Source organism: Capsicum annuum, chromosome 9, assembly GCF_002878395.1.
Source record: "Capsicum annuum cultivar UCD-10X-F1 chromosome 9, UCD10Xv1.1, whole genome shotgun sequence".
Classification (NCBI taxonomy): Eukaryota; Viridiplantae; Streptophyta; class Magnoliopsida; order Solanales; family Solanaceae; genus Capsicum; species Capsicum annuum.
In genome coordinates this window covers 186,317,985-186,327,870 of record NC_061119.1, presented here as the reverse complement: position 1 = coordinate 186,327,870, position 9,886 = coordinate 186,317,985, and positions in this window count along the sequence as shown.

Genomic DNA, 9,886 nt, shown 5'->3' with positions numbered 1-9,886 from the left:
TTAAAAATAATAATATATATAATGTAATATATATCTATTTTTTAAAATTACAATGATCGCACGTAGTCGATAACCAGCATAATAATAATAAAATTCAATAATTCTTAAATTTTGTGACAAAATTACACTAAAAAAATAATTCAAATAAAATAAACAAATTACATTAAACATAATCTTTATCTTTTACTTATGTTTCAATATATAAAATAAATATTTTCCTTTGTATATACGGTAAATGACGTTAAACATGCATAATCTTTGTATAATGAATATTTGTATATATATATGTCATACCATTGAGATAATGATATTATATTACTATTCTAATCATATTTAATAATGTAATATATAAACGATAATTCATCAGAATATAATGAACGTGTTCTGTTATAAGGTAATATACTTGTGGATGTGATATATATAGTACGCATTCAAGAGTTCGTATATATATATAATTGATAATTCAACAGAATATAATGAACGCGTTCTATTATAATGTAATATACCTGTGGATGCGATGTATATAGTACGCATTCAAGAGTTCATATATAAGTATTTCCCTCTCTCTATATATATATGATGTAGTGATCGATTGATAAACGATGTAGTCAAAGACTATTAGAATCTATCCAAACATATTGAATACCTTGATTTGAAATGATAGAAGTAATAATATATACTGTACGTTGATGTTATATCAATGTAAGCTAATCAAATTAATCGATAACTCTAATCAAATTAATCGATAACTCATCAAAGTATCTATATGAAATACGTCGTATTATATTATTGGATCATATACTCGTGTATGTATGTGATTTATATAATACGTATTTAGAACTTGATATAGTTGATGGTGTGTATATGCTTGTGTATGTATAGGTATATACATATTATATAGTGAAGGTATATTAATGACATAAGATAATCAAACAATAATTCATCTGGTTATATGTGAAATACATTGTATATTATAAATTCATCTGATCAATTTTGACCGCTAGATACTCCTTTTAGGTTGTTGTTTTGTAAAACTTATTAACTTCAACTATTAATATTTTTGACACATTATTCTTGTATCAAAAAGATATTGACGTGTCACATTCGTGATTTAAAAAACATACAAAATATTTTTACAAAACATACAAAATAATCTTCAAGCTTGAATAGGTTTTCGAGAAGGTCTGCGTACACTGTACCCTCCATGTTGACACCCAATTTTGACCTCCCGATACTATATTTAGGCTGTTATTTTAACAAAATTATTAATTTTTTAAATATTAGTATTTTTGAATATTTTTCTTGCATCAAACAGATTTCTAACGTGTCACATTCATAATGCATAAATTATTTTTATCTTTTAGCATCATTTTTTATAATTTTTTAAATCAAATACGACATTTTACATGATTTTATTAATTAAATTACCTTTTCACGTAATTGTGCACACTCACATTATTTTTTTACATCGCCTAGTTTTTCATTATTTAGTACTATTTATTTATTTATTTATTTATTATTATAATAATAATAATAATTATTATTCATTATTTATTATTATTATTTATTATTTTTTATTATTATCCTTATTATATCATCTCTATTGTTATTTCAATGACAACCAATTAGAATTACTTTGCCCAATTTATTCACTTTTATTCAATTTCTTACAATCTTAGCCTATTTTATTCAATCTATTACATATTCAGCCAATTGACATTCAGTCATGTCAATTTTAACCTAATCACTTGGTCTATTACAATTGTAGCCAAAATTGGGACTCAATTCAGAATTTTTTATTCATTTTTTAATCAAAATCTCAGCCTTTAAATCACAGCCGTTGATCAAAGATGAACCAACGACTGAGATCGAAAGGAGCATTCTTTCCTTTTAAAAAACCAAATAAACCAAAACCCTAACCCTAAATTCATTTCATAAGCCTCCACCACCACTCTCTCTACCTCTTCTCTCTCTCTCAAAACCTCTCCCGCCGCCAGCTCTCTCCGATCCCCCTCCCCGTCTTCGCTCTGCCACCAACGACGGCAGCAACACTGCCTCCCTTCGTTCGCCCCTCCGGTGGAATCAGCCACCGCCGTTAACACCTAACACTGGTGCCGTTCCCCTCGTCTCCTCCTTCTTCCTGTTCACCATCCCTCCTCCGGCGCCGTCCTTTCCAATGAAACCAGTGAACCAACGCCGTCCTCCACCACCGAAACAGCCATTGCTTCGCCATAAAGCGATGGGTTCTCAAGAGCCCATCCTAGGTTTGATTCCATATTTTATTTTTTCTCTCCTAACGTGACAGATTTATGTGATTAGAAGTTAATTTGATTAAGTATGTTGATAAAATCTTGTCTGCTTTAGTTTGATTAATTATCTATGCTGTTATGCATGAGGATTCTCCAATTTTATTGTATTATTGGGGATTTTTTTTTTTTTGAAATTGTTATATGTGCGTATGTTTTGACGTAGTTCATATCAAAAAATTAAACTAGTAAGGTATTTGACTGTGTCTGCTCCTTATCGACAGTACTAGAAAGGAGAACAAAATTCTAACTAGAAAGGAGGTGTAGGTATGGAGTCTGGGACTAATTAAAAACTACACACATGATTATGAATAGTTGTAAATTGATTTTTTTGGTGTTATTAGTTGATTTTAGTTAATTGGTTCCTGGACCACCAGTTTAGGGCACAAAGCAACAGACAACTTTTATTATTTTTTCTACCACTTGCCTAATCATTCAAATTACCTTTTTTGACTGACAAGGATTATACAAAATTGTAGCCATGTGTTATGTTATTATAATTTTATTTTAAATTCTATATATTGTTACTTTAAAAAAGAAAAAAAAAGCCTATCAAGTCATTCACGGAATATTTAAGGGTAAAATTCTTTAAAATGTTAAATTTCTAGTTTTGAAAATAAGACAAGTTCTAAGTTGATTGAAACAGAGATATGATTGGGGATTTAGAAAAGCTTGAGCAAGAACAATTCCATCTAGGGGATCTGATTGGAACTATTCTGAAATAACTATTTAAAAATAGTTAGTGTAGTGACTTGAAATGTGTACTAGTGACTTGAAAATGGTTAAGTATAGTGACTTGAAAATGTGAATTAGTTAATTGAAAATAGTTAAGTGTAGCGACTTCAAATGCTAGTACATGACTTGAAAATGGTTAAGTGTAGGGACTTTAAAGGGAATTTTTTTGTTTTAAGGTACTTGAAATGTGGACTTGTATTTTGAATTTAGTTAAGTGTGGTCACTTGAGAAGTGAATAAGTACTTGAAAATGTTTAAGTGTAGGTTGTTGAAATGTGGACTTGTGTTTTGAATTTAGTTAAGTGTGGTCACTTGAGAAGTGAGTTGGTGACTTGAAAATGCATAAGTGTACGTACTTGAAACCTGGACTTGTGTTTTGAATTTAGTTAAGTTTGGTCATTTGTGAAGTGAATTAGTCACTTGGAATTTTTAGATGTAGTTACTTGAATTATGAACTTGCGTTTTGAATATAGTTAAGTGTGGTCACTTGAGAAGTGAGTTAGTGACTTGAAAATGCACAAGTGTAGGTACTTGAAACGTAGACTTGTGTTTTCAATTTAGTTAAGTTTGGTCACTTGTGAAGTGAATTAGTGACTTGGAATATTTAGATGTAGTTACTTGAATTATGAACTTGTGTTTTGAATTTAGTTAAGTATGGTAACTTGAGAAGTGAGTTAGTGACTCGAACATGTTTAAGTGTAGGTACTTGAAATGTAGACTTGTGTTTTGAATATAGTTAAGTGTGGTCACTTGAGAAGTGCATTAGTGAGTTGAAAATGTTTTAAGTATAGTTACTTGAAAGGTGGACTTGTGTTTTGAATTTAGTTAAGTGTGGTCACTTGAGAAGTGAATAAGTACTTGAAAATGTTTAAGCGTAGGTAGTTGAAATGTGGACTTGTGTTTTGAATTTAGTTAAGTGTGGTCACTTGAGAAGTGAGTATATCACTTGAGAATGTTTAAGTGTAGTTACTTGAAAGGTGGAATAGTGACTTTTGTTTTGAATTTAGGTACTTGAAATGTGAACTTGCGTTTTGATTTTAGTCACTTGAGAAGTGAATTAGTGACTTCAAAATGTTTTTAAGTGTAGGTACGTTTTTTCATTTTGAATTAAGTTTAGTTTAGTAACTTGTGAAATGAATTAGTTACTTGAAAATGTTTAGGTGTAGGTATTTGAAATGTGAACTTTTGTGACTTGAACTAAGCACTTGAATTTGATTGATTGTGTAGATGAAATCTGATTATAGCTGGATATATCAACGAAATATCGATAATAGAATGGATGAGGCTGAGAATGAAGTTGCGGATAATGAGTTGTAGTTTTTAGTATTTTGTATGTTTTATAGTTTGGATTTGGAACCTCGATAAATTTTGTAAATAATGTTTGTATTCTTATGGTGATTGGTTGATTGTATATTAAATAATTGATGGGATGTATTGTAGATAATAATCAATGTTTTTAAATGATTGTGGTCGGCTATATTGTAAATAATTTGATTTTTAATTTTTGTATTTTAAAAAATTTTAATATTTTCTTTTACAAAATTATCAAAAAAACCGACAACATGTGGTAGCTTTTTTTAAAATTTTTAATATTTTTTTTACAAAATTATCAAAAAAACCGACAACATGTGGTAGCTTTTGATTTTTTTTTTTTTACAAAATTATCAAAAAAACCGACCAAATGTGGTAGATTTTTTTAAAAAAATTTAATTAAAAAATATTTATAAAACCGACCACAAGTGGTCGGTTTTTATTTTTTTAAAAAAACTGACCACTTGTGGTCGGTTTATTTTAAATTTTTTAATTCTTAAAATTATTTTTTTCTATTTTAATAAAATAATAATAAATTTTATTTTATTTTTCTTTAAAAACCGACCACTTGTGGTCGGTTTTTAAAAAGCCACCACAGGTTTTCCGACCACATATTTTGGTTGGTTTTTTGGTCGGTTTTGGTGGTCGGTTTTCTCCTTTTTTCTAGTAGTGTTTCTTCTATCAAATTTTTATGACTTGAACAATCTATATATAGGCAATGGTTTACTTAGAAGACAACATTGAACTTTGTAGCCATGGTTGAACGCAAAAGAAAAAAATTAAAGTTAGTAAGTTTTCAATATATGTGGTTTTGAGCATTGAACACTTTACTTTGTATGATTTAGAATTGATTGAATTTTACAGAATATTTCACACTAAAGTTAGTAAGTTTTCAATATATGTTGTTTTGAACATTGGACATTTTACTTTGTATGATTTAGAATTGATTGAATTTTACTGAATATTTCACATTTATAATCATTTCCTAATCATGCACTCAAGTTCAATGAAGTTCATATTTTCATTTTCTTATTTTGTATCTATAGTTAAGTTTATCTTGTGATATTTATTCATGTGTTCATGAATATTCTTTGATAGTAAAATTTATATTTGTGTCATCTTCAGCATGTTCAAATGGACCTGTTTCAAGGGCATATGATATGGCGATATTGAGATTAAATAGTTTTGAAAGAAGAAGATCAAAGGATGACACATAGAAAATGGAGTTTGTTAACTAGCCTCGCTGCTATTCTTGGCGGAATCATTGGTACTATTGTCATTGTGAATTTCATCTTCGTCCAAAATGATCCATCCAAATAAAAATACTAGATGTGTGATTCTCTGGTTTAAGGTTGTGATGTTTGCTCCACCTTTTTCGCAAGATTGTATGCAAATAATTTTAGTGAATACAACAAGCCTTCTAAATCTAAAGAAATAGTGGAATATTGTTCAGAGAAGGAAGAAGTATTCTTTGGGCAGAAGAGAAGACAGAAAAGTTATTGTTCTTTGGAAAGAAAAACCAATTGAACAAGCTGAACAATTTCTATGTTTATAGTGTAACCTTTTTTTTTCTCTCTTTATGTCTCAAAATTTTATTGCATTTTTGTTCTACGAGAGTCGATTCGACAAAATCTAATATACATTAGATGTATATAGATTTGTCATTTTCAAAAATAATGTTTAGAGATTTGGAAACTAACTACACGATCTGTGAGATGAAACTTTTTTCCCTTTAACAAAATAGTGGTGAAATATAGCACAATTCACATATGAAAACAATAAGGTGACAAAAGAATTTCCATAGAAAAATGTGTACGTAATTGCTCTTTGATTTTACTTTTTAACTAAATCCAGTGAAAGGAGATATGTACAATTTGAATAAAAAATAAATGCAGCTAGTAGGTGTAAAGTTTTATTGTTTAGAAGCTAAGGGAGGTGATATACATGTTCTTGATTACTTGTATAGTCTAAGACCTCAAGAACACGGTGCATTACCACGAAGAGGTGAATTCAGAATTTATATTTGATGGATTCAATTTTTAGTTTTTTTTCTTATCATGACTACAAAGTTCAATATTTTCTTCTGAGTAAACCATTGCCTATATATAGATTGTTCAAGTCATAAGAATTTGATAGAAGAAAGTTGAAGGGATATGTTACTTAAATAGAGAATGTAAATGGATGGAGGTTTTTTGGTAACTCATGAGATATAAGTGAATATAATAAATATAACAATTGTTTATTTATTAAAGAGAAAAGACATCTTTTCTCCCCCGAACTTGTCTTTAAAACTCACTTTAGCATTTAAACTAAACTTCTGTTTGTTTCCCCCCCCCCCTCCCTCCCCCCTTAACATCTTTAAAATGTATTAATTTCACCCTTCAAAATTGAATACCACTCTCACATCGGAGAGTGTGTTACACTCACCCACACATCAGTGTTACGTCAATTCCACGCAAAGTAAAATATTTTTTAAATATATATAAAATAAAAATAAATATATATAAATATTTTTTATATATATAAAAAATATTTTTAAATATTTTAAATAAAAAAATACAACACCATCCCTCCTCCCTTTCATCTTCTTCAAACCTGCAGATTATATACACAGGAGGAGAAACCATGAACAAGAAATTGGAGGAGGGGCCATGAACGAACCTAGCTCTAACTTCCTCCACTTCCACTTTCCCACCAATCCTCTCCAAACTCAGCACCTCTGCTGGCAACTTCTGACAACCACCACCGCTGTCACCACCACGGTGGCTGCCACCACCAAAATTACACTAAAGAATTTCATAAAAATTCTTGAAAAAAGGTAAAATATATATTAAAATGTACAAATTATGTAAATTTAAGTACAACCCAATTCAAGAAACACTAAAAAGATTGAATTTTTGTAAAAAAATTGATGAACAATAACAATAACAATAACAATAATCTTTATTTTGTCCATTGACGCAAAATCGACCCCCACATCCCTTGATTTCGCCCGTGAACACCAGAAACAGCATTCAAAATACTCCATCCATCACCGGAATTCACTGTTCAGGTGAACCATGTTGCAAGTTTTTCGGTGATTTTTTTTTCTTTATCAAATAAAAAATTAACTTAAGCAAATTCAACAATGGACTAAATACAAGTACATAATCACAAAAATACATCAATACACAAAATCTCAAATTCAAATTCATTCACATTAACCAAAACACAAAATCCCAAAACTCCCAATTTTTCAATCTTCTACTCAAAATGTCTACAGAAATGGCATAAACAGTCCCAAATTCAGAAATGACATAGATGATATTCGCATAACATGAAATTCTTTGCCAAGAACCAAACTTGTACATCAATCTTGAAGCTTTTTTTACTATCGACAAATAAAATTTTGAATCAATTAGGACTTGATAGGAAGGAGATTACGAAGAAACGAGATGGAGGTATGAAGAAGATGAAGAAATGGAGTGTTGGGGTGGGGTGGGGGTGGGGATGGGGAAGGGGAGTGATGAAGAAGATGAAAATGTCTTCACGAAGAAGACATGCCCTTTGATTTTCTTTTAATTTCAGCAATAAAGTGGCCCTTTTTAAATAATAATAGCAATAATAGAATGGATTAGGAAAAAATGCAAAAAAAAAAAGGAGAAAAATGTAAAATAAAAATGGATGAAAAATAATTAAATAAAAATGGATAAGATGAAAGGACTTATGTAAATTGTCTAATTAATAGCAGATGAGACGACTTATGTAACACAAAAAAATCTTTGATTATGTATAACGTTTACTTATCACTACAATAACTATAAATATTCTTATTTACATAATTAACCCATTAGGTATAAAACAACAAATAAATAAGATTAGGTAAGACAAGCTCGAATTAAGTATATGATTTACCTCCAATTATGATTTCTAATAAATATGAGTATCATTTATAATACTTGAGTAATATTTATGAAAAATATTTAAGTATGAATGAAAAGTTGGAGTTCTTACTTGTTAAGTATCTTTCTTCTCAATAATTTATCTTCATTCGATAAAATAGCTCATCAAAATTTTATTATTATAAAAAAATTTATATAAATTCAACAACGTCTTACACATCATGCAAAACGCAAACCTATTCACTAGTATAGAGAGAAGATGAGAGATGAGATTTTTTCATTCTTTCAAATATCAAGTGTGTAAGTGTTTCATGTGTGTACAACATAAAACTTTATATCTCTATTTATAGTGTTACACAGACATATAAAAAGTTGTCATAAACATGATATTAAGGAGTAAGGTCATGGATGATGTGAAAAACATAGCATTTAGGATTTGAGATCTTGGAGGAGGTGAAACATAATGATGAATAGTGGTGGGGAGATGGAGGAATTACATTAAGTGGCTATTCACATAAAGAATACGTTTTATAACACTCCCCCTTGAATGTTCATAGATGATGTATCTCATTAAAACCTTACTAGGAAAAAATTAGTGAAAAAAAATCTCATTGAAGAAAAAAAAGTACGCATTACTTGTTGTCTCATTAAAACCCTTTCAAAGAAAATTTGATGGGACAAAATATGACTAAGGAAAAGAGTGCAATGTGTATTTACTTTCCGAGATAAAGACATCACTTAATCTTGTACATGTTACATTCCACTTCAGCTTTTAAAGTGTTGACAATGCTTTCGTCAAGCATTCCATCAAAATTGAGCAAAATAGTCTTTTACTGAAATGCACTTTATATTATTTTCAATATATTCTTCTTTCAATTAAGCTATGCAAGAAACATCATCTTCATAAATTGCAACCTCTATCTCAAAGAAAATCACATATCTTCTTATGAGTAGAGTTACTTGCTTTATAAGTTGCTATTAGCTTGACTTAACTTGATAAGTGTCAATCATTGACTGTCATGTGGAATAACTTGATATAACAATATTTACATATGCAAATATATAACTTTTGTGTGATCCCACTTTATGTAGATCAAATAACCTTCCTGCATTTACATAACCAATAATCTTTCGACAATATTAGATAGAATTAAGAAATTCATATCAATGTTTGATTTCACCCAATTTTTTCACATAAAAGTGAAATTACATCTTGCCTGCATCATTAATAAAATTATTATTTCATGTATTTAGTAGGAGGATACTTAAGTTTATCAATTACACTAAGACATGACATATTTAGTTTCTTATCATTTTCATGATATCAAAATGGTTCTAGCTATTTCACAACCACTGGAGTATTCAATGAATTGAATCACTTTAAAATCTTTTAAAATCCTTTAAGAATTTTCATATTACCTTTACTGGCTAGCTAGATGTAACAACCTTGTATTATACGTACTCAAGCTTTTCATCTATTGCAGATGATAGAAAACAGGAGCAAAATCAGATTATGTACCTTAAACGCCGCGAAAGTTATTGATGTTGCTAATCGCCCCAAATTCACTTCATCTCTCTTGAGAACAGACTTTTATGTCACAAACTAAATGCCTTTGGTAGTATATGATGCGAGAAAAAAGAAAATCGTATTTAT